Genomic DNA, 24,284 nt, shown 5'->3' with positions numbered 1-24,284 from the left:
GTAGAATTTCGGTCTATCCATCAGTCCCCTGTGAGTTTGGTCAGCATGAGTCAGTCTCCCTGTCTGACCCTGTTTTTTCCCTTAGATTGGCAACTGCAAGCCCTGGACATAGCTGGGATTTTCTACTGTAAACTGTTTCCTCTTCCTAGAGCTGGGCTGGGGCATGAGGCCACAGATAGCTCTGACTGTATCAGAAGGAACACAAGACCCAGCATTTTGTCTGGGGCATTCCGGGGAGGCAAGCCCAGAGGCATCCTCCCTTCTTCCTTCTCATTTCACCCTCTCCTTGTCATCACCCCTCTCCAAGGAGCTTGCAAGAAAGGCCTGTGCCCAGAACAGTTGGGATCTCTACTCTGAGGTGCCCTGGGACTGAAATGGGGACACAACTGTATGCCTGCAGACACAGTCCCTGTCATTATCTTCCGCCACCCTACAACCACTGTGATAAGAAGCCACTTTCTCCAAGTCTCATTCCACTTCCTGTAGGGCAGGACTGAAGCATCTCAGGGTAGGGGTGCTTGGAGCTGAAGACCCCAGGGAAGCCAACCCACCCCCTTGGACAGTGACACGTGATTTGCTTCCAGCATAATCAGCACATCTGAAGGCAGCCTTGAGCAGGTGCCCAGAAATGGGGCAGTTTTCCTTAGAGAGGAGAGCCCTCTGACCAGATCATATAATGTCTATCTCTCCCCACTCTTCTTAGAAGCTGCATTTCTCAGAACAAACCCACGAACTGGCAGGTGAGTCTGACCATCTGTTTCTAGGGATTTTGATTCCCATCCGTCAGTTCCCCCAAAGCCTTATTCAGTTATTTCAGTTTTAAAAAGCATTTGAATGTCCATCTGCGCATTTATCCATTCAGCATTGAATTGCCTAATATTATGAGGCACATGGTGGAACCTGTGGGGTTGGGACGGGGGGGAAAGCTGTGCTTGCCCACCAGAGGCTGACAAGCTGGTAGAGGGTGGAGCAGATTGAACAAGCCCGAGCCGGGAGACTGGAGGGGCTCCGGCAGTCATAGGTGTGGGTCTGCCTGTGTGAGCAGGGAGCTTCCTGAGGGCAGGTGTCCTCACCTCCGTGTGTCCCTCCTCTTTCTCTGCTTCTCCCTGTCCCCATCTCCCTTCTTGTTCCCTTTCCCTCCCTCCTCTGTCCCCATGCTCTGATCTCCCCCCATTTACACACACAATTTTGTACCTCCTCTGAGAGTCTTGTCTCACCCTGCCCCCACTTTCCTACACATCAGCCAGTCCCTCCAAACTGAATAGAAATTCTCCCCAGTCAGAGGCAAATAGGATACATCCACCCCTAAAAGACAAGGAACAGAAGTGTGGAGAACCAGAATCATGTCAAGCATTTCCCAGGGGAGGGGAAAAGGCCACAGCTGATAATAAAAATGTTGCTTGCTGCCATGACAACCGCAGCCCTTTAGCCACAGTACCAAGGGTTTGGAGGCAAAAAAATCAATTGCATGTTTATTTCCCCAGCATGACCAGTATCCCTAAGGAGGAGGAAGCCAAGGAGGAGATGTCTTCAGTCCCCTACCTGTCACCTGCCAGAGAACCAGGGCACCTGGTGGGAGTTGGCCTTCCTTTCTCCTAACTGCCATCAATTGTGACATCACTGTCAGCTGTGTCCAGTGTCTAACTCTTCACTTGTATCAACGAGCTTAGCGATGGCCATTGGGCGTCGGCCGGGTGCCCAGGTGAGGAGGCGCGGTCCCAGGCTGGCAGGAGCGGGCCCTGTCTTGAGGCACAGGTGGAACCATCACCAGCATCCGTGGAGGGGTTGCAGGGCCCAGAAGGCTCAGTGCAAACAAGTTACCCAGCTTACGTTTGAGATAGAGAAGGTGGGAGGTGGCATCACAATAGCAAAACTGGAAGCAGCATCATGATTCAGAATAAAGCCTCAACTCAACAATGGGGAACAGAATAATCAGTAGGGCCCCTGTTCCTGGCTGCAGCCCAAATCACGCAGCTACAGATTTACCAGGGCCAGTTAAGAAAAGGCCAGGAGGAGGTCATTTAGCATTTCTGTCCTAGGTCTTTCAGGAATATGAACATGAATGTTCCATAACAGATTTCCTCAAGCTGCACTGTGAACTCAGGTGGCCAAAGAGTCACAGGCAGGTTGTTTTTGAGGGAGGGGTGGCCTTCCAGAGAAGCTGCCCTCGGCTCCGAGGTGGTTGGTAAGTGCCGGCAGTGCACCAGGGCCCTGGACATTTGATCTGCATTGTTAGGATGACAAAGGGGGCTGAAGAGAAGGGTGACTTGGTCCTCTCCCCACCTCGCCAGGCATTATGCAGCTCTCCAGGGTCCCTGGGCTTCAATAATATTGCCAGACATCTCAAATTGTGTGAGATATTAATGGAAGTATAAAAATACTGCCTGTCCTAAGGAAACTCCTTTAAGAGAATCCATCCATGCTGGGGCATTTGGGAAGGGGGGAGGAGGTGGTGGAAATAAAAGGCACCACCTCTGCCTGTTCTGTTAAACACGGCTCAAGGTTCAGAGCCAGACGGGCGTCTGTGAAGCCCATTCCTCTCTTGGCTCAGAGGAGCTCGATTTGTGTGCGGATCAAAGAAAAGCCACTTATCCCTACTGGATATCTCCTTCTAACTCACTGGCGTCGTTCCTCAGGGAAAGGTGAAACAAAGGCTGAATTTATTCACAGACGGAAGCTTCAAAGTCCAAACATCAAGGAGAGAGCCCAAAACTTCAAAAAACAGCTCTGAACTAAGTTCTCCAACATTTTATATTTTCAAAAATCACAAGAAAAAGATGAACTATCCAAAAAGAGCAAACTCTACTTTAATTTCCATCTAAATGCCTCCAACCAAAAAAAAAAAAAAAACAAAAAAGGCCAAGCATTCTGCGACCTTTCCCACTGCTCTCTGCCAGGCTGGGAGCCCCTCATGTTCTTGTCTTGTATTTTTCCATCTTCTGGTGAGAGTCTACCTTCCAGACTGGTGAGGGCTGACATTAATCAACCTGGCAGTTGCTCATTGCTTCAGAATAAGAGAAGGTGAACATCTACATCCAAACTTTTCATATTTACCACACCACCACATGGATCCTCAAACAAGCAAGCAAAACAAACAAAAACTGGCTTTAAAGCAAATGCCATTAGAAAACAGTTTCTTTAAAAGTTACACATATACCTACCATATGTTCCTGCCCTCAGTATATACCCAAGAAAAAAAAAATCACGTGTTCATACAAAGACTTTTACATAAGTGTTCATAACACTTTGTAATAGCTAAAATGGAAGCAATCCAAATATCCATCAGTAATGAATAAATATGGTATAAACAAAATAACCAAACCAATAGTGGTATATCCATACAATGGAGTACTACTCAGCAGTTAAAAAGGGGAACCTAGTGATACAAACAACAAGACGCATGAATCGAAATAATTATGCTGAGTGAAAGAAGCCTAACAAAAAGGAATTTATATAAAACTTTAGAACCTACAGACTAATCTGTTGTGACTAAATGCAAGACAGTGGTTTCCTGGGAGGAAGGGTCCAGGAAGCCAGAAGGAGGGACTGCAAAGGGGCATGAAGAAACTTTTTGGGGTAATGAATATGTTCATTATCTTGAATGTGGTGATGGTTTCAGGTGTGACTGGTCCATTTTACACTTTAAGTGTATGAATTTTATCATCAGTTATGCTTCAATAAAGCTGTTTAAAAATTTAAAGAAAGCATATGCCATGAAGCAGTAACAGGGACTAGATATATACCCCTGCCTTAAACAACTAGAAAACCATTAAAAATATATGAAACAATAATTTCCTTCTTTTTTAAGATCATTTTTTAAAATTGAAGTATAGTCAGTCAGCAACATTGTGTTAATTTCTGGTGTACAGCATAGTAGTTCACTATGGTTCACAGTGGTTCATAGTTATATATAAATATATTTCTTTTCATAATCTTTTTTATTATAGGCTATTACAAGGTATTAAACATAGTTCCCTGTGCTATACAGTAGGACCTTGTTGTTTATCTATTATATATATAGTAGTTATTATCTGCAAATCCTCACTCCCAATTTATCCCCCCACCCTCCTTTACCCCCTGATAACCATAAGTTTGTTTTCTATGTCTGTGAGTCTGTTTCTGTTTTGTAAATAAGTTCATTTGTGTCATTTTAAAAAATTCCACATATAAGTGATATCATATGGCATTTTTCTTTCTCTTTCTGGCTTACTTAACTTAGTGTGACGATCTCCAGGTCCATCCCCGTTGCTGCAAATGGCATTATTTTGTTCTTTTTTATGGCTGAGTAGTATTCCGTTGTTTAAATATACCACAACATCTTTATCCAGTCATCTGTTGATGGACATTGAGGTTGTTTTCATGTCTTAGCTATTGTAAATAGTTCTGCTATGAACATTGGGGTGCATGTATCTTTTCAAATTAGACTGAAACAACAATTTTCAACACTGGACGAGAGTTAAGGCAGGACTGTGATGGGAAACAAGGTGGGTCCTGTGATGGCACCAGCTCACCGCCTAGAGACAACCCAAACAGTTGAGAAGACAGTTCAGATTTGTGGGAGACTGAGGAAGTTCAGATTTGCAGGGCAGCATACTAGAGAGAAGAGAGTCCTACACATGGAGAAAAACTCCAGAAATGGTCAGGTTAGGAACCTTGTCTTTGATCTCTTATCATTGCCTGTGTGAGAAAAAATTCCTTGAGGCAGGCAAAAACCACCTAAAAGGGGCAGATGGAATAATTCCTGGAATTCTCACAGGTATGGAAATCGTTGGTGTTCTCACCAGCCAAAGTGTAGCCCTTGTAGTACACAGGTTGTGCCTTAATAACAGGGTGAGATTAGTCCTGGACTAAAGGTTGTTCAGGGCATAGTATAGCAAAGCTGCAAATCAAGCCCTGAAAAGATTAAACTGTTTCCTAGGAACTGTGTGCCAGAGCAAAATCCAACACTCTCTCAAGGAATAAAACAAAATCTGATACCTAGCACTGTAAAATGTGCATGACCTAGCATCCCATAGAAAATTACTAGGCGTGCAAGACAGCAGGAAAATATGACTTATAACCAGGATGAAAAAACAGAATTAGACCCCAAAATAGCAGAGATGATGGAACTAACAGGCAAGGATATTAAAACCGCTATTATCAATCTTATAAATATATTCAAGGATGTTAAAGAAAAACATGAAGTTGACTATTAGAGAAATAGAAGATATAAAAGAAAACTGAAATGGAACATCTGGAGGTGGAAACATAATGTCTGAAAAACAAATAGTGAACAAAAATCATCTCGATGGTAGAACTCACTTTCAGACTGTCAAGTGATCATTGAATCATCACTTCCTGAGAGATGCCGCCTCGGCTGGAACAAACTCAATATTCTGTGTTTGTGCAGTGCTCCAACCTCCTCCTCAAAGCACTTGGCGTGGTTGTCATAGTTGCTTTATCAGTGGGATGCTTGTCCGTCTTTCCCACTATACTGTAAGGCCCACGAGAACAGGAGGGTGTTTTCGTGTACCAGTGCCCAGAACAGTGCCAGGTGTGAAGAAAGCACTCGAGAAATACATTTTGAATGAATGAACTGTTGTAATCAGCTTGGCCCTGGATTCATTCATCCACTCCGAGTTAAAGCATCCCCTCTGACTGCCTTCATCAGCGTAGTGACCCTGGGCTACGAGTCTTACATGGCCTCAAAGAATGGGCTTCCTGCAGGCACCTTAGTATGAACAGATGATTCATTGAGTGACCTGGAGCAAGTTGCTTAATGTCTCTGATCTTTGGTTTCCTCAGCTGTTGAATGAGGATGTTGAAACCGATGAGCTTTAAGAACTCTCCCAGCTCTTATGTTCCAGGATGCTGTTATGGTCCAGTCTCCAAAAATGCTCCTCCTCCCCATGAGGTCCTCACCTCTTAGTCTCCGTGCCCTGAAATGTGCTCTCCCTGCCTTGAGTCAGGGCTTTCTGTGTGATCAGTGGAGTAGGATGCAGAGAACAATGTGTGACTTCTGAAACTAAATCTTAAAGGGCATTGTAGCTTCTGCTTTGGTCTCCTGGATCACCAGCCACCATGTCATGAGAACACTTAAGGAGCCCCGGGGAGAGGTCCTCATGGAGGGTAACTAAGGCCTCCTGCCAGCAGCCACGTGAGCAAACGGTCTTGGAACTAGACCCTCCAGCTCTACTCAGACCTCCACTGGACTACATAGCCCTACCAACATCTGACCGTAACTTCGTGAGAGATCAGAGCCCTATTCGCGGAGCCAGGCTGCTCCCGAATCCTTGACCCACAGAAACTGAGATGATGATGGTTGACTGTTGGGGTTGTTTTTTGTTTGTTTGTTTTGTTTTGGTTTGGTTTTGAGTTTTTTTTTTTTTTTTGAGGGGATAAACATTTGCCATTTGTTTATCTGACAAAAGACTCTAATCTAGGATATGTAACTCAGGGCCATCAATTGATAGACAGTCCACCAGGAGAAAATGGGCAAAAGACCTGACCAGGCACTTCACTAGAAAGAGACCCTAATGAGAACGAGAATATGAAATAATGGTCCGTGTCACCACTCGTGAGGAAAACGCAGGTCAAAACCACAGTGAGACCCTGCCTCATGTACACTGCAGTGGCTAAAATCAGAACGCCTGACAATGTGTGCTATTATTTTAAAGCACTGAGTTTTGGGGTGATTTGTTCTGCAGCCGTAGATAACTAGGATACTGGTATGAAAGCTGTTCCTCCTGCACTCTTTAAGTACTTCTGCTGTGAGGACGACACTGACTCATTGCATAAGCTCAGTCCCCAAAATGGACATCTTTCCCAATTTGGGAACCAAGCTGGGGGCCTGGCATCTTGATCAAAAGTCTCAAGGAATACAGAAGCCTCTCTTTTCTTCACTGGGCTCCAGCGGCTCTGAGGCCACCCCATCTCCACTAAGCTCCCCCTGTCTTCTTTTTCTCATTAGCTATTTTTTTTTTTTTTTTACTCAGTTTCAACAGTTTCATTCCCACTCTGCTTCTGCTCTTCTAGGTGACCTTGGGATCCATGTTCTGCTCTCCTGAATGAGTTTTCCAAGTTCCCTAATCAGTTTTGAATGTATTCAAGGCACCTGGGGGCACATAGCAGGTGTTAAACAAATGTTGTTTATTGCGTTGGTCCAGGTCTTCCAGAAAGTGAACCCTAAACAAGGATTAAGGTTCTAATAATTTGGTTAGAATGTACCCCCAGAGGGAAGGAAACAAAGGAAGCGAGACAAGAAGCCATATGATGTCATGTAACACCTGACTGTGATGGCCTTGTTTCACTGTGAGCCCACCCTGAGAAGTGAGGGGGCCCCAGAGTGACTTAGCATGGAGCTTCTCTAGAAGGCTGCAAAAAGGAGTCACAATCCAGTGTTGTTTACAGGAGAATGGAAAGTGGAGGAATTTATCTGTCCTGCTCCCACCTTCTATCTCCTACGTTAACCTTTACCCCACGGGGAGTCAGCTCCTTTGTATTTTCCAGCCCCTGATGACTGCTCAGGAAGCCAGATTCCATGCCCAGTGGTGAGGAATCTCATCTGAGTTCAAAAGTGGGGGGCATCCGGGAACAGGTGGGACACCAGCCAAGAGAGAGAACAGTCATTTTTGGGAGGGAATGGGGGTTGTTTAGGTTCATTTACTTATTTATTTTTAATAGAGGTGCTGGGGATTGAACCCAGGACCTTGTGTATGCTAGGTATGCTAGGTATGCACTCTACCACTGAGCTATACCCTCCCACCCAAGAGAACAGTCATTGAGGAACCTAAGAAGATATGCAAGATGTATACCCCATATAATTACCTTCTTGGTCCCTTTTCTGATTCCTTAGGTACTAGCTTGCCAGCACAGGCACAGCTGGAGTAAGGCCTGGCTTCTTGTTTTGACTGCATCTGTTCCTCAAATGTGTAATGTGGGTGGAGATACAGTGAGACTGCATATTAATGGAAGCTGACCCTCACAGGCTTCAAGACAGTTGGACACACCCAAATTCTGGCTCTCCAAATGCAAGACTTCTTTCTTTAGCCAGCTGGGAAGGGAAGATCTTATCTCTGGGCTGAGGGTGTCTCTGAAACAGTAACACCCAAGCACTAGCTTAGAAGATGCAATTCAATTGAGTAAAACTGGACTTTTTGAACTAGGCTGTTTTAGACAAAATTAAAAGGCCCTAAAGCCTTTTTTTTTTTTTTTTTTTTTTTTTTACCAGGAGGAGTGGTGTTTCCTCCCAAGAATTCTCCAAACTTCTTAGAAGCAACCTTGGGAAACTGGCTGCAAGCAGTAGATGGAGGCCTCATGAACCTCTCAGAATTCCAGTGTGCCAACAGGCCCAGTCCAGTTCTCATTAACAGATGAAGATAGATGTGTAGGTGGGTGGGTGGATGAATAGATGGATGGATGGGTGGGTTTGTGAATGGATGAATGGACGGATGAATGATGAGTGGGTGGATGGGTGGGATGGTGGGTGGGTGGGTAGGTGAATTAATAGGTGAGGTCGCTGCTCATTTTGTAAATACCCGAGTCGTCATCCAGGTATCTAACACCCTTAAATGCTCCTTTTCCAACAGGCAATCAAGGAAATCATTGCCGTGAGTTTTTGCTGTCTTGAATGCATCTCTCCAATATGCATTGTTCCCGTCCCCGCCAGCCCCTCCGATCCCCCACCCTTCTGGCTTGTTATCAGCTCCGTGCTGTCTCTTTGCATTAAAGTGACAAGAAGCAGCACAAAGCTGACAACAGGCGTCTGGAGCTGTAATTTGCACTGACATTCACTGGCGTTATCCACTTATTGCCTGGTAAGCCAAATAGGAGATTTGTCTGATTTTGATCCTAGGAAGAGAAATGACAGCCCTGCTCTGCTCCTGCCATTCAAAACAAAGCACCAGGCCGGTCCTTGGGCCCGAGTGCTGGCTGGCAAAGCCCACCTTCGTGATGGGGAGGCTCATCTTCCTTTCCTCCGGCCGAAACTGCCTTTTAGGCCTGACGTCTGGCAAATACTGGACAAGGGGCTGTAGTGGGCAGTGGGAGGTGCCAGGCCAACCTCTCAGCTGGTGACAACCCTGACCACGGTTGCCAGGAGACTTCAGAGGACCCTCTGGGGGAATGAAGTGCCCCCAGGTAGTCAGGCCCCAGCTGAAAGCCCTCCTTCTGCCTCCCCAGCCCCTCCCTGTAGACTCTTCTGGCTGGAAGAGAAGCTAGGCTGAATGAGAGGCTCTCGAGAAGCAGCACCAAGGAGTTAGCCGGTGGGCACAGCCCGCTATGTAATTTACAAGACCCCAGACAAAATGAAAGTGTGGGGCCCCTTGTTCAAAAAAAGCAGGAAAGATGTCCTTAAAGGTACTAAAATATAAGGCCTTTATCTTTCTTTTGTGGTCTCCAATTTGTCATAGTGTTTTTTTACTTGCTATGTAAGGCTCTCCCAAATAAAAATAAGTAAATAAATATTATTTATTAGCATGATTTTTACCTTTAACTTTAGATTATACAATGACAGTTTTTACATGCACATAGAAGAGCCTTTAACTCAGATGCGGAATCACCACAGGGATATCATTCGTATTTCCTAACTGGTACATGCAGGTGTAGGTCATTGCTACCAGAAAAATGAAAATGCTGCCTAAAACTGTTCTTATTTCACTTCTTCTTTTTTATTGAGGTATAGTCAATTTACAGTGTTGTGTTAGTCTCTGGTGTACAAAATGGTGATTCAGTTATAGACATATTCTTTTTCATTATTGAAATATATTCCCTGTGCTATACAGTAGGACTTCGTTTATCTATTTTATATATAGTAGTTAGCATCTGCAAATCCCAAACTCTCAATTTATCCCTCCTCCTCCTTTTCTCTCTGGTAACCATTAGCTTGTTTTCTACAGCTGTGAGTCTGTTTTTGTTTTTATATATAAGTTCATCTGTTTCATTTTTTTAGATTCCACATATAAGTGGTATCATATGATATTTGTCTTTCTCTGTCTAACTTTCTTCACTTAGTATGACAATCTCCAGGTCCATCCATGTTGCTGCAAATGGCATTATTTTATTATTATTTATGGCTGAGTAATATTCCATTGTATAAATATACCACAACTATTTTATTCATTCATCTGTTGATGGACATTTAGGTTGCTTCCATGTCTTGGCTGTTGCTGTGAACATTGGGGTGTATGTATCTTTTCGAATTAAAGTTTTCTCCAGATTTATGTCCAGGAGTGGGATTGCTGGATCATATGGTAAGTCTGTTTTTCATTTTTTAAGGAAACTCCATACTGTTTTCCACAATGGCTGTGCCAACTACATTCCCACCAACAGTGTAGGAGGATTGCCTTTCCTCCACACCCTCTCTAGTATTTATCATTTGCGGACTTTTGAATGATGGCCATTCTGACTGGTGTGAGTTGATACCTCACTGTGGTTTTGATTTGCATTTCTCTGATACTTAGTGATATTGAGCATATTTTCATGTGCCTACTGGCCATCTGTATGTCTTCACTGGAGAAATTTTGTTTAGGTCTTCTGCCCATGTTTTGATTGAGTTTTTTTTTTTTTGTTTTGTTTTGTTTTTGTTTTTTTTTTGCTATCGAGTTGTGTAAGCTATTTGTATATTCTGGAAATTAAGCTCTTGACGGTTGCATAGTTTGCAGTTATTTTCTCCCATTCCATAGGTTGTCTTTTCATTTTGTTTATAGTTTCCTTTGCTTTCCTTTGATTAGGTCCCATTTGTTTATTTTTGATTCTATTTCTATTGCCTTGGGAGACTGACCTAGGAGAACATTGCTACAATTTGTGTCAGAGAATGTTTTGCCTATGTTCTCGTCTAGGTTTATGGTGTCTTGTCTTATGTGTAAGTTTAAGCCATTTCAAGTTTATTTTTGTGCATGGTGTGAGGGAGTGTTCTGACTTCATTGATTCACCTGCAGTTGTCCAGCTTTCCCGACACCACTTACAGAAGAGACTTTATTTCACTTCTTGTTATACACACATTTTGCCAACACTCTCCACCTTCATCTTACTGAAGAGCAGATAGGGACTGAGAGGAAAAGAAACCATGGTTGCCCTTTCCCTTTCTTTCTATGATAAGTTGTTGGTTAATACAAGGAAGTCACTTAAGAATATGATAAGAGTTCCTTGGCCTTTCTTAGAACTTGATTGTCTTCTTTCTGCATTCAAGGCAGGTTGTGGGTGAATGGAAAGCAGGACCTCTCTGGGCTGTCAGTGGGTCCCTCCCCACTCCTCCCCCATTTGGCCAGTGGTCCAGGTAACATTCTTCCCTGGGCCTGACTCTGAATCTCATGGAGCCTTGTGCATCGTGGGCCCACTGGGATTCTGTGCTTATGGGGCGTGGAGAATTCAGGATGAAATGGGGCAGCGGGAGTGGCAGACAGACATATTGCTCACACACCTCTCCTTATGTATGTGCTCCATGGCCTCAGAGACTTACAGAACACAAGTTCAAAGATAAAATCAGTAAGAATTTCTCAATGGTGACCACAGAGCATTAAACTAAATGTGAGACCCTCCTGAATGTTGGACACTGGACAGGTGTAGACACCTCACACCCACGAGCGGCCCTCCCTGCCAGGGCAGTGGCGTAGAAGAGCTAACTTGGAGAGAGCCTGCGACGGCCAGGCATGGTCCAGATGCTCTGTTTGCTTGACTTCATCAAACCCTCTTGACTATCCCATACAGCAGGTAAGTTATTTGTATTTTTCAGGTACAAAATGTGAGTCACTGGCAGGTTCAGTGACTTGCCTAGGGTCACAGAAGATGCCACTGGCAGAGCCGAGATGCAGGCACAAGCAGTCTGGCCCTGGAGTCCAGGCCACCGCCCACCAGGCTGCTCAGAATAAATCCAGGAAAGACCTGGGGGAGTCACACCTGGCTTTTTCCCTGTGTCTGTGTTCAGGTCTCTGTATCAGGGCTGGAAGAGGGTGTGGTCTACCCTTCAAGTGGGAACCATAACTTCACTTCTTTGAAGTGTTACCTTGGCTCAAGCCCAGATTAAGGGGCTTTGTGACATTTCAAAGATGATGCAGGGGATGAAGTTCAAAGTGGGATGGCCTTGGAGTCCACTGGGTCCAAATAAGTTGGGACAGGGCAACTGGAGATTTGGCGAAGCCCGACCTCCCAGCTGTTGTTAGACTTGGACAAGGGGGAGTTTCGCACAGGACCAGCCAGTGAAGCCCTGGCTTGGTTTTCCTCGTCCTTTAGTAAACGGTGCGGATGTGCGCGTGCACACACACTTAAACATGCTGGGGACCCCGATCTGCCTCCAGGCCACATTCTTAGAAACCGCTTCCCTTCAACTCCCCCCTCATCTCCTCTTTCTCAGTGTGACTCAGACGTGTTCCCCACCCACCGCCTGGAAAGGCGTTTCCCAGCAGGTTCACTGGGTCAAAGGAAAAGCCCTTTGCATCCGGAACACGTCCTGCAGACGTCAGCAGGGAGGAAGGGCAGCCAGGAGGAGGGAAGGGACCACTCCCTTGTGCTGCTGGTGTCAGTAGGAGAGGGCAGGGAGGGCAGGGGTCATGGAGGGGAATGGAGTGTACGGAGCAGAGAAGCACATGATCAGATAAGCACTTGGCACAGTGTCCCCAGAAGGTGGACGGAGCCATGCCGTGCTTTGACATCAGCCCTAAATGGTTTATCATCACCCAACAGCCTAGTCCTGTTCAGTCATATTTATGACAGCTTTATAACAAAGTCAGTTACCTCCACCCCAAAGTAGTGTGCTTTCTGGTTAGCCATCCGCACAGGGTTATGTCAGATGGGAGCCCTGCCCTCCCTCTTCGCATGCAGGTTATGGGGCAGAAACCCCCAGTCCCACCAGCCATGAACACTTCTGTATCTGGTGCATTTTGAGGTTTTTTTTCCTTTAAAAGAATTCTTTTTAATTTATTTACTTAAAATTTTTAAAAAAGTTTTTGGGGGGAGGTAATTAGATTTTTTAATTAATTAATTAATTTATATGGAGGGACTGGGGATTGAACTCAGCATCCTGTGCATGCTAAGCACACCCTCTACCACGGAGCTGCACCCTACCCCCTTGAGGTTTTCTCTATTAACATTCCTGCAGACACAAACTTAAATGTCCCATCATTTAGGAATTAAAAAGAAAAAGTATAATCATCCCTCAGTATCCGTGGGGGATTGGTTCCAGGCCCCCAGTGGACACCACACTCCGAGCTCCTGTCCCGTCTAGAAAATGGTGTAGGACCAGGGCCCTCCAAATCTGCAGGTTCTGCATCCCCTGAATCTGGGGATGGGGATGGGGAACCCGCTATAGAAAGGACCAGCTGTACAATATAGCTGGACTCCTATAGATTGAGTGCTGGGACTTGGAGATAGGACGTCAGTGAAGGGAAGTTATGGCTTAAAGTGATGTTTTCCCCGTTCTGATGGCAGCCGTTGCAGCCTCTTTGTGCTGCTCATTTTTCATTTTCCCAGAATGTGGAAGGCTTTCTCTGCTTTTTTCCATCTTTGCTTGTATGATGCCTTGAAGGGAATCTTACTGACCAGCAACAGCAGGGGGCAGAGCTCTTTCCTCTCCTGTTTCCTTTTTTGGGTTGTAATGCTCTGTTTCTTTTTGGGCATTTTGTTTGGAGACCATCAGACATGTATTTGATGCAGGACACAAATGTCATATGGTGGTGTTCACGTCACATGGTTGACAAAGTAAGTTGAGGGAGAGGATCCCAGCAGATGGGTTGAGGTTATGTTTCATACCGTACACGCTGCATCCCTGACAGCCCAGAGCAACAACAGCCACTTTGTCAGTGGAAAACACGCAAGGTTTTCTGTTGTCTCAAGTGAGAATTCCCTAAGTGGCTATTTTAGGGACCTTACCCACTCCTCAGGGAATTTGCTTTTTCTTGGTTCTCTTTTTCTCTTCTCAAAAATGCTGCTGGTTCCGGGGCTTAGGGACCATGATTGTTGCTCCCTTTCACCATAAAGGTCAGGATCCTTTGTTACAAAGGTTTTGTGGCTCAAAGTTGGGCAGACGTGATCTCTGCTAAAGAGCTCCCCAGTTATCATGTTTGCCCAGTTGGAGTGAGAAAAGGGGGCTCATGGGTGTGAAAGTATATGAAACCACACAATTGTGGTCTCTTGCCTTTCTTTTTATAACCCGCAAAAGAGACCCCAAAATGTCCTTGAAGGGAAGTTCAAATGGAAAGAAAAGAAAAGCCAATTTCTTCTTTTGTTCATAGTTGTCTGTTCATATTAAGTCTCCAGCAATATTCTGACACCATGATGATAACAGTTAAGTTATAAAAGCTGGGGGGAACTACTCTCATCCTGGCTTGCTGATTTCCAGGTTTCTTTTGGCTTTAACACAGGAGAGCTGGGGTGTTGAATGTCCAGCAGTTGCAGGTTGACCCCTGGCTGGCTGACCTCCATCCCTGAGTTAATGTCCATCAGCCACCAGTCAGGTTTGAAGCATCACTTGGCGGTATATGGCCACCGCGGATCATTCCTTTCCAGTTGTTTTGGGTTGCCATGGAAACAAAGATGTCTTAATGTTAAGAATAATTTGCTCCTTAATGGAAACGGTCTCTCTCTAAAGGAAAGTTAACTTGGGAGCCATTAGAGTCATTCCAAGTTGCTGTCCCCACCCCACCCCCGTCCTACTTTCTTCTGCTTGCCTAGAGGTCTTAATTTTGATGATGTATGAGGTGTCAGCCAGGAGGTCTTGTGCTCTGCCGCGAAGCACTATAAAAAGGCAGATGTATGACTGTGTCATCCCCAAATACCCTAGAAAGTTAAGTGTTAAACCAACGTTAATAATAAATGTTTTCCTCTGAAGTAGGTTACGGCAGTATCACCGGAGCCCTTTAAAATATAACAAACCAATAAAATCTCAGGGAGTTCAGGGACACCTCACCCTGCCACTGTCCCTAGATTACAGTCAGGAAAGTTATTCAACACCATCCCATCCTGTCTGCCTGAAACCCTTGGGTGGATAGAGGAACAGCCCCTCCAAACATCTGAACTTGATCTTGACACATGAGAAGTCTTGGGACCAGAAAGCCCTGGAGAATGCAGAAATGACTCTTTAAAAGTCTTTTTGCGGAAACGTGGCCACTGACCCATCACAGTGACTCAGCCTCCCTGCCCCCACCATTTTGCTTCCAGTCTCCCTTGGTTCAAATGGAAGGAGGCAAAGAAACGCTCTCTGATCTAGGTCCTGCCTGACCTCCCATCACAGGGTGCTGCCTCGACCATTTGGCAAGCACTGGTCTTAACTTCTGGCTCCTGCAGGGGTTTGGCTAAGGATAGGCCCCAGGTGGGGAGCCTGTAAGAAGAGCTGCATGCTTGTGTGCAGCAGAATTTGAAGCTTACTCTCGAGCGACCCAGAGTAGTGCTATCTTTGCTTAAGAAAATTCCAAGCTGGAATTCTTGATTCCAGCCCCCATGGATGTAAAGTCCCAACTATTCCTCCTCTTTTGTTCCTCACCCAGTAGTAAGATTGGTGGTTGTGGTTGCTCTGGCTGTTTGCTCCTAGAGGGTCCTTCCTGGTTCAAGAAAAAGAGTCAGCATCACTGACTTTTGATGAGCTGGGCTCCCCAGAAGCAGACCCTGAGAGAAGATTCTAGTGAAAGTGGCTTATTAGGAAGTGTTCCCAGTGTTCTAAGGGTTTCGTAGGGTGGGGAGCCAGGGCTGGGAAGGGAAGGAGGACGAACAAGGGTATGATGTGAAGCCATGTCCCTGGGAGGGTAGTGTTGGCCCAATCCCACAGGGGCACAGTGTAGGAGACACCTAAGTGTCCCCATCAGGGATGAAGTAGTGGGGGAGTTTATAGCCCTTCACCCCTCCATGATTGGATAAGGGCTGCAGGGGCAGGACATACAGGGAATGCAGCCACAGCTGTTCCAGAAGCCTGTGGGCCCTCCTCTGACACAGACGCAGGTGCTACTGGGAGTGGAAGCACTGGGAGAGATTGTGCTCAGAAATGCTAAACAATCTGAGGAGATAGTGACAATGGACTGGCAGCCACTGCTACACACCCTACACACAAGACAATAAAGCAAAGGAAGGAAACCAAAGTTGACTTTCAGGCTCATTTACTTGTTCGTCACTCATTCAGTCATTTAGCAAACATTTGCCGAGCACCTGCTACGTTCCAGTCATCAGGCTCACTGCTGGGGCTTTAGAAAAAATTAGGAGGTAGCCCTGATCTTGGACTTGAGAGGTTAACAGGGTAACATGGTGGGATGGGGAATATATACCTAATATCCATCACCCAGCTAGCTCAGGTTTGGACCCAACTATTCCTCACTTCTGTCCAGGTCTGTTCCATGAGGGGCCAACACTCTCATCTCAAAGAAGCTCTCTGTAGAATGATGTAATCCAGAGGCTACAGGGCTGTGCTGTTCAATGTGAATACAGCACTGAGATGAAAAGCACAACGTGAGTGCAAGGTATTATTAGTAATAAAAGTGGCATTTAGCAACACCACAGTACAGAAAGCTGACACAGGAGTTTGCATTTAGGGAAGTGTTCTGGGTCTCCTAGGCCCTTTATCTAAGAATCAAATGCTCCTAACGGCTATAAAACATCCCTGCCCTCGTTTGTTTTAGGGCTGGAACATTTTTTCCACATCTCCGCTTTGGTAAGTGCCCCACCAGTTCCAAGGAGTGTGGCCGCGTGGGCGGTGTTTCAGCAGCAGCTCAGGCAGGGTTACCCAAGGTCATGTCCATCTATTGCCCGTGACCCACCAGCCAGGAACAGGAGAGAGGGAAAAGGGACTGGAATGAGTGGAGACGAAGAGCAAAACTTTCTCACTTGTAGGGTAACACGGGATAGGAAAAGTCCAAGCATTCCTGTTCCTCTGTTCCTAGGACCCAAGACTTGAAGATCAAAACAGACCCTGCTAGATAAAATATAGGACACCTAGATAAATGATGAACACTTTTTAAAGTATAAGTATGTCCCAAATATCTCCTGAGAGATAATTCTATTAAACATTATTTGTTAATCTTTACAGACTCATGGACAGAGAAAACAAACTATAGTTACCAAAGGGGAGAGGGCGGGGAGGGATAAATTAGGGGCTGGGGATTAACATACACATGTTACTATATGTAAAATAAATAAACAGCAAGGACCTACTATATAACACAGGGAACTCTATTGAATTTCTTTTAATAACATATAATGGAAAAAAAAACCACTTGGTTATTTATCTGAAATTCAAATGAAACTGGGCATTCTGCATTTTTCTTCTCCAGTGTTATCTGGTAACCCTACCCACAAAGGCTTCACCTGAAGGACTTCACACCTTTAATTCCCTCCCCAGGTGAGAATGGACGGCTGGATACCTACAGAGGAGGGCTCGGTTTCAGGCCACATGGGAGATTCAGATCTCTCCATTTGAGCCATTTATCTGATGTCAACTAAAATTGCTTTTCAAGATCCTCCGTTCATGGTTCGTAGGGCTTGGACTGTGGACCCCAAACTGTTCTTTAACTCATACTCACTCCCTGATGCCAGCAGAAAGGCCCACCCGCCCGGAGAGGACAGCAGGCACAAGTGTTCACAGGCAGGAAAACGGATGCAGAACAATGACCAAGGTAAGGATCCCTTAGCGGGACCTCAGATTCCAGAATTCCTCATTCAAATGCGATTCCTTAGAATTTTAGACTGTGATGGGCTTGCCTTATGCTTATGAAGAAGTTAAACAATGCTTTTTTTTTTTTAAACAACAAACATAAAAAGCTCATCTAAAATGACTTGCAGTGGAGAGGGTAGAGCTCAGTGGTAGAGTGTGTGCTTAGCACGCATGAGGTCCTGGGTTCAATCCTCAGTACCTCTGTTAAAAAAATAAAATAAATAAACCTAATTACCTCCCCCAACAAAATTTAAATAAATAAAAATTAATAAATTTTTAAAAAAAGAATTGCCACGTGTAGATTCTAAAGCCCTAGAGAAGTGCATCCAGCCCCAGACCTTGATATGTCAGCACCTTTTTCCTGGTGTAGCCCTTTCCCAGCCGTCACCTTATTTGGGCCTTGGCACAGACTTGAGGGCCAGTGCCACAAAGGTTAGCCAACAGTTTGGCAGCTGAGGCAGGCCACACGACCCAGGTTGGGGGGCTGGTCCAGAGCAACATGGGTGGTGACAGAAACCTCTTTGGTGGCCCCGGTCCTTCCCATCAGCACCAGCTGATAACAGGAAGTGAACCCAGAGCCAGATTCTGGATTTTAGTGCCCAGATCTAGGATATGCTGTTTGAGGATTCCAGCACTTGCCTTCCCTCATCTGCTTGGTGGAGGCCACAGATTCATTCCTTAAATCCTTATGAAGTGTGGGCAGTGTTCTGGGCCTATTTCAGGGGCGGGGGACACAGCTGGGAAAGGTGGACAAGGTTCTGGCCTTCGTGGGTCTTCTGTTCTGAAGGGGGTGTCAGATGATGACAGGTGTTCTGAGGACTGGGACAGAGGACCAGGCGGGAGGAGGGGCTGCTTTATGGAGGGTGAACAGGGAGCTCTTTCTGGACAAGGGGATACCTGAACAGCCAGTCTCCTGTCCCATCTGGAGCCCCAGCTCTGAAGGTAGAGCTCTAAGCTGGGAATGAGCTTGGTGTCTGAGGGACGGCAGGGAGGCCAGCGTGTCGGAGTGGACCCAACAAGATGGAGAGAAGGGAGATGAGATCCAAGCACCAGGCAGGCTCAGTCTGTGGTCAGGAGCTTGGATTTTATTTGAATGCTGACGGGGAAGCTGCCGGAAAGCAAATCTTAGCCCCGGTCCTCACCTTCTCCTGTGGAGCTCAACAAAGAAAGAGGATGTGGGCTTAGGCTCGGATTGGGAGTAGTGGAGAGGACACAGAGACCCTCACAGGTGATGGCCAGGTGCCCCCTCTTGAGGGGCTTTGGCCTCTGGAAGGGGGCAGGTGAGGCATGTGGCTGCTGCCTGCTGTACAAAGGTTGGCTCCTGGAGCTTGGGGTTTTCCCAGGATTGTAAGATTCCAATTCCTGAAGCTTCATGTGCTTTTCCAGAAACCTAGTAGGTGTCCTGATGAGGTTTCAGACCCTATAGCAGTAATTTTTAGGCCCTGGTGGCCTTTGAACACAGGCTGGGATGGTACCGTCTGCCTATGCAGACTGCCAAGAAAAGATGGTCCAAACTGTCGTGGGGATGAGCAGAGCTGAGCCCTGGCACGGGGCCAAATGTTTTATACACCCAGTTCCTTGAACTTGGGAGAAGGTCTCTTGGCACCTTGTCTGGGGCCAGATGAAAACATTTCAACCAGTGGTTCTCAAAGTGTGGCCCCTGGACCAGCAGCGTCAGCATCAACTTGTTGGAGATGCTAAATCAGAAATGCGGTCTCTGAATGGTAACAAGCACTCCAGACGATTCTAATACTCAGTAAAGTTTAAGAACCACTGCTTTAGAAGAAAGCTGGGCGGATGGTTTAAAAAAACAATAATAAACTCCTGCTTTTGCTGAGACTTGGCTTTCAGTGTAAAGTCAAATCAGCAAAACCAGAAAACTTCAGGGCACAGGTATGTGGGATGTAGTCTCTGCCCCAAACTCAACTCACCACGGAGCCTAATATCCAAGTTATAACTTCCCCATGAAACATATTCATAAAGGATGAACTCTCCCAACCAGGTTCCAAGGCCCTAGTTCATTCTTGATGTTCCTGGAGATTTCATTCATGCATGCATGCATTCATTCCCACACTCTTCGCTGCTGAAGATACTAAGATAATAAAACCCTATCTCCACCCTCGGGTAGTTTGTATCAAGGACAGGAGTCTGACTGGTGAATGAAAAGTGCAGGGTGATAAGTACTCCAAGGGCCCTCCAGGTTGGGGTGGGGCCCCTTGCCTAGGGAAGGGAGGAGGAGGTCTCAGCCAGGCCTGGAGGAGCAGAAACACATAGGAGTGGGGCGGGGATCATCCACTGCAGCCAGTCTGGTGGCTGAGTCAAATTATGACAGAGTCGGATGGGAAAGCGAGTTCACAGCCCTGACTTCCCCCTGAGAGTCTGCAGAGTCCATGTACACTCCATGACTACAAGTATGTGCTTGGGGTGCAGAAGGGAGCCTGGAGGAGTGAGGGCTCCACTGGCAACCCCAGTCCCCAAGTTACTGGCCGGAGGCTGTGTTCCCAGCTCCTTTTTCTGATCAGATTTCTTGCTGGCTGGTTGGCTAGTTCCAAAGCCCAGCAACCCATTCTCAGTACTATCACCCCAGTAGACACTTGCAAACCTCACTTCTCTTTTTGGAGGTGGGGAGGTAATTAGGTTTCTTTATTTATTTAATGGAGGTACTGGGAACCCAGGACCTCCTGCATGCTAAGCATGCACTCTACCACTGAGCTATACCCTCCCTCCCATCCCTGCTCCCTGGAATCCTCACTTCTATCCCAGTATTTTGTCCATCTGAGAGTGGTTTCAATTGATCAGTGAAGAAATAGGAATAAATTCCTGTCCACACAGTCAATGCTCTAACAACCTCAGTCCTTAGCACACAGTCTTAGCAGTTCTGCTCCTACACACAGCGTGGCCCACCTTTGGTAATTCGTTCATTCAGAACTATTTATTATGCCAGGTCCTGATCCAAATGCTCCCCTGCCCCAGTCCTCCTGTGACTGATGGCTAATAATTATGCGGGCATTTTTAGCCTCACTAGCAATTAAAAATGTGACAATGAACTACTATTTTTCACCTGTCAAATTAGCACTGCTTTGTTTTCAAGAAAATACTCTGGGCTAGTGAGGAGGCTGTGAGACGGGCACCTGCAGTACATTGTTAGTGTTAGAAACGAGACATCCCTTCTGGAGAGCGATTTGACGATGAGCATCAAAAACCAAGTGTTAACACTCCTTAACCCAGAAGTGCATCTGGAGGTTTATTCTAAGGGAATTTTCAGGATTTAGACAAATCCTGATAATAGCTGCCACTTATTAAGTGCATACCATGTGCTGTGCACTAAATGCATAAATTATCTCCTGTACCAACAAAGATTTCACCAAGACATTGTTTTTAATGGCAAAAAATTTTAAAACAGGCTATCTTTACAATAATAGAGAATGTTTAAACAGATTAGAATAAGCACATAAAACATAGTACTATGCATTAAAAACTGTATTTAAAGAATTTTAAATGCCATGGGAAATGTTCTTATATATACAGTATGTTCTAATATATACAGTTCTTATATGTATGTACAAAAATATAGACTATTTAGACATGCATAAAAATAACACTGAGAAACAAGTCAAAATACTACTAGATGGAATGGAAACTTTTTTTTTAAATACTTTCTGCATTTTCCTATTTCTCTACAGTTGGAGTGTATCTCTTTTATAATGAAAAGGTTAGAAAAAGGAAAACACACATGTGCGTACACACACACGTGACATCCCTCTGGGTGTAAGGAACTCCTTAGTTCATTTTTCCCTTCGGACGGCTACCTCCTGGTCCAGTCCTGGTGAGTCAGCCACGTCGTCTGAGTTTTTCATTTTCTCTTTGCAAAATGAATGTGATGATCCTGGCCTCTCCGCCTTGCAAAGATAGTTGTGTGCTGTAGCTACCCTTGCTTATAAAACCCCAAGTGAATGCTAATCACTGTCGTTATTAACACACCAGGGCTTTCTGGGAGAGCTGAGTCACAGTTACTGTGACATCATCAGTGAGGCGCGTGTAAGGAAGGAATGGCCTCCTGGGACAGGACTTCGCGTGAAGCCTCCTCTTCCTGGAAACCTTCCTCCTGTATAGGTTTCCAAGAGGGACTGAAGGTGGAGTTGTGTATCCATCTACTGTCGCTGGTACCAAGTGACCTTACAGCTCAGTAGCATACCACCAAGCATTGTTTCTCACTCACAGATCAGCTGGGTTTTGGCTGATCTCGGCTGGGATCAGCTGGGTTAGGCTCCAGGCTGCCGTTTGGGTCCGAATCTGTTCTGCATGCCTCTCATCCTCCCGGGACCAGCAAGCTAGCTGGGGCATGTTCTTCTCCTGGTGATGGGAGAAACAACAGAGGACACGCCCAATCACACAAGCACATTTCAAACCTCTGGATGCGTCACATCTGCTAATATCCCCGAGATGAGCCCAAAGTCATGGGGCAAGAAAGTGTTTCCCTCCCAAGACTGGGAATGGGGGTGTAGGTGGACTCTACGAAGTCACACGGCAAAGGGTGTGGATGCTGCAGAAGATGAGGAAATGAGGCCAATAGTTCAACCTGGCACAAGGACCCCTGGGAAGGTGAGATGAGCCAGGAGGCTGTTAGCTATCTGACTGCTCAGGCTGAAGGCGAGGAGGGAAAGAGACTGGAAACATGGGCTGTGACCTGTTGGAGGCAGCTGGGAAACACCTACTCTGAACTCCTTGGTTCACACAGACAACATTTACTGGGATTTGGGCTTGGAGCTTGGTGGGGCTCTGAGCTGGGACGGGATACAGGTGAGTAGGAAGGCGGGAGTCTATTTGCTCACGTTTTCCTAATAAACTTTCCGCAGCTGCAAGCCCACTGCCATGCTTTAAAGGCACTTGCATTTGCAACACTCCTGCCTCTCGTGTTGCCGTGGTTTTCAAAGGTTGTGTGTATTTTTATCATCTCGAGACCATATCTCAAGCACTTCTTTCACACGTAAAGATCTTTATGAGCTCTCCCCGGGAAGATCAAATGGACGTGTCCCCAGTCTGGACTGCCAGAATCATCGGATGGTGTGGTCTGTTGCCTGGGATGCGGGGCTGGGGGCAGGAAGGTCTGCCTGCCAGGGCAGCGTCCAAGGACGGTGGGGAGTGGGGAGCTTCTACAGGACCAAGTCCCCGACTGTGCCCTTTACACGTCTCTGCGCCAGAGTCTGAGTCTTAATGGAGATGAACAGGGCCCGGCTGGAGGGCTGAAGGAACCAAATGTACCCTACAACCCTGGAAGATGGAGACAAGCGTAGATCAAGGGCTTCACCCCAGCAGGAGAGTCTGGGGTAAGATGACTCTTTTTACGTGGAATGAGGTGACTCAGCGCAACTACGAAACAGAAGTCTCCTCTTTCTTCTGAAAACCAATAGATGTATAAGGAGAAAAAGCCTGAATGTGGAATTCTGCCAAATAATGACAGCTGTCCCTGTTAGGTTGGCACCTGTCTTGCAAGAGGTCACTGTAACTATCAAAAGTCAGGGGTTGGACCCCAGTCAAATGACGAGAAAAGTCATCAGTCACATCCCCAAACACCTGATCAGCACTACTCAAATCCATCAGGTCGGAGCAACTGCCACAGCCAAAAGGTGCCTAAGGAGATGTGAAAAATGCAATATCCTGGATGGGGTCCTGGGATAGAAGACATTCAGTAAAAATTAAGGAAATCCAAATAAACTGTGGTTTTCCACTAATAATAATGATCAATACTAGTTCATTAATGGTAACAAATGTACCATCCTAGTAAGATGTTCATAGTAGAGGAAACTGGGTACAAACTGCATTGGAACCCTGGGTACTATCCTTTAAACTTTTCTGTAAAGTGAAAACTATTCTAAAAAAAATAGTTCATTAAAAAAAAATTCAAGGTTTGAAAGCACAGCCTTGGAAGCCAGGCTTCCTGGGGTCCAGTCCCCGATCCTCCTTACCTTGGGCAGATCACTTAACCCTTTCTGCTTCGATTTCCTCTCCATAAAATGGGAATAATCGTAGGACCTCTGATCGTCCTGGAGACCAAATGAGTTAAAACTTGTCAAACTCTGGAAGAGTGTCTGGCACCGAACAAGTGCTCCAAGTGCTTAAATTTGGTTCATAAATAAAGCTAAAGGTGTGGGTTCACCTCAAATGTTCTGTAAAAGGGAGGACGTGTACATTCGCTGAGTTTAAATTTCTCTTAAAAAAAAAAAAAAGGAGCATGCTCAGGGCTCAGTTTGGGCTCCACTGTCCCAGAAATCCCGTGACCCTGCCCCCTTCCTCCAGCTTGGCCTGAATTTGGTTCTTCCTGTTCTTTCTCCTGATGGTGTCCCATTCTTTGCCAGGTTGAGACCGGATGACTCAGCCTGGAAACCTCCCGTCAGGAAGGAGTCATATCAGCACAGGCAGATACACCGTGCTCTTGACTGTCGACCTCTTCTTTCTTCCCCGGGAATCTCCTACTGAGTCTAGGTTCCAGCAATACCCCGAGACACCTCCCATCCCACCACCCTCCCCCAGACTCATAGCCCCTACCTGCTAGCTGTCTCTCCTGCCTGCACGGATGCCCTCCCAGCTCAGAGAGCCTTGGTAAAGGGGGAACATCCCCGCCCGACAGGATGCTTAGGAAATGCGTGTGTTCCTTATTGCTCAGGAAGAGGTCTCTCTA

The 24,284-nt window shown here is 46.0% G+C and overlaps 2 long non-coding RNA genes across 2 annotated transcripts; one reads left to right on the top strand and one right to left on the bottom strand.

Moving 5' to 3' along the window:
• The first annotated feature begins 1,017 nt into the window (after positions 1-1,017).
• On the top strand, positions 1,018-9,410 carry LOC135323313 (uncharacterized). The gene is made up of 3 exons (XR_010384713.1): positions 1,018-1,702; positions 8,210-8,369; positions 8,568-9,410. It is a non-coding gene; the product is annotated as an uncharacterized LOC135323313 (long non-coding RNA).
• An 11,670-nt stretch (positions 9,411-21,080) lies between these two features.
• Positions 21,081-24,284, bottom strand: LOC116158205 (uncharacterized). Its single transcript, XR_004142402.2, has 3 exons — positions 24,152-24,284; positions 23,572-23,649; positions 21,081-21,958 (listed from the first exon to the last, which is right to left on the bottom strand). It is a non-coding gene; the product is annotated as an uncharacterized LOC116158205 (long non-coding RNA).

Source organism: Camelus dromedarius, chromosome 17, assembly GCF_036321535.1.
Source record: "Camelus dromedarius isolate mCamDro1 chromosome 17, mCamDro1.pat, whole genome shotgun sequence".
NCBI lineage: Eukaryota > Metazoa > Chordata > Mammalia > Artiodactyla > Camelidae > Camelus > Camelus dromedarius.
Note: the sequence above shows the minus strand (reverse complement) of the source record. Positions and strands in the feature narration are given on the sequence as shown.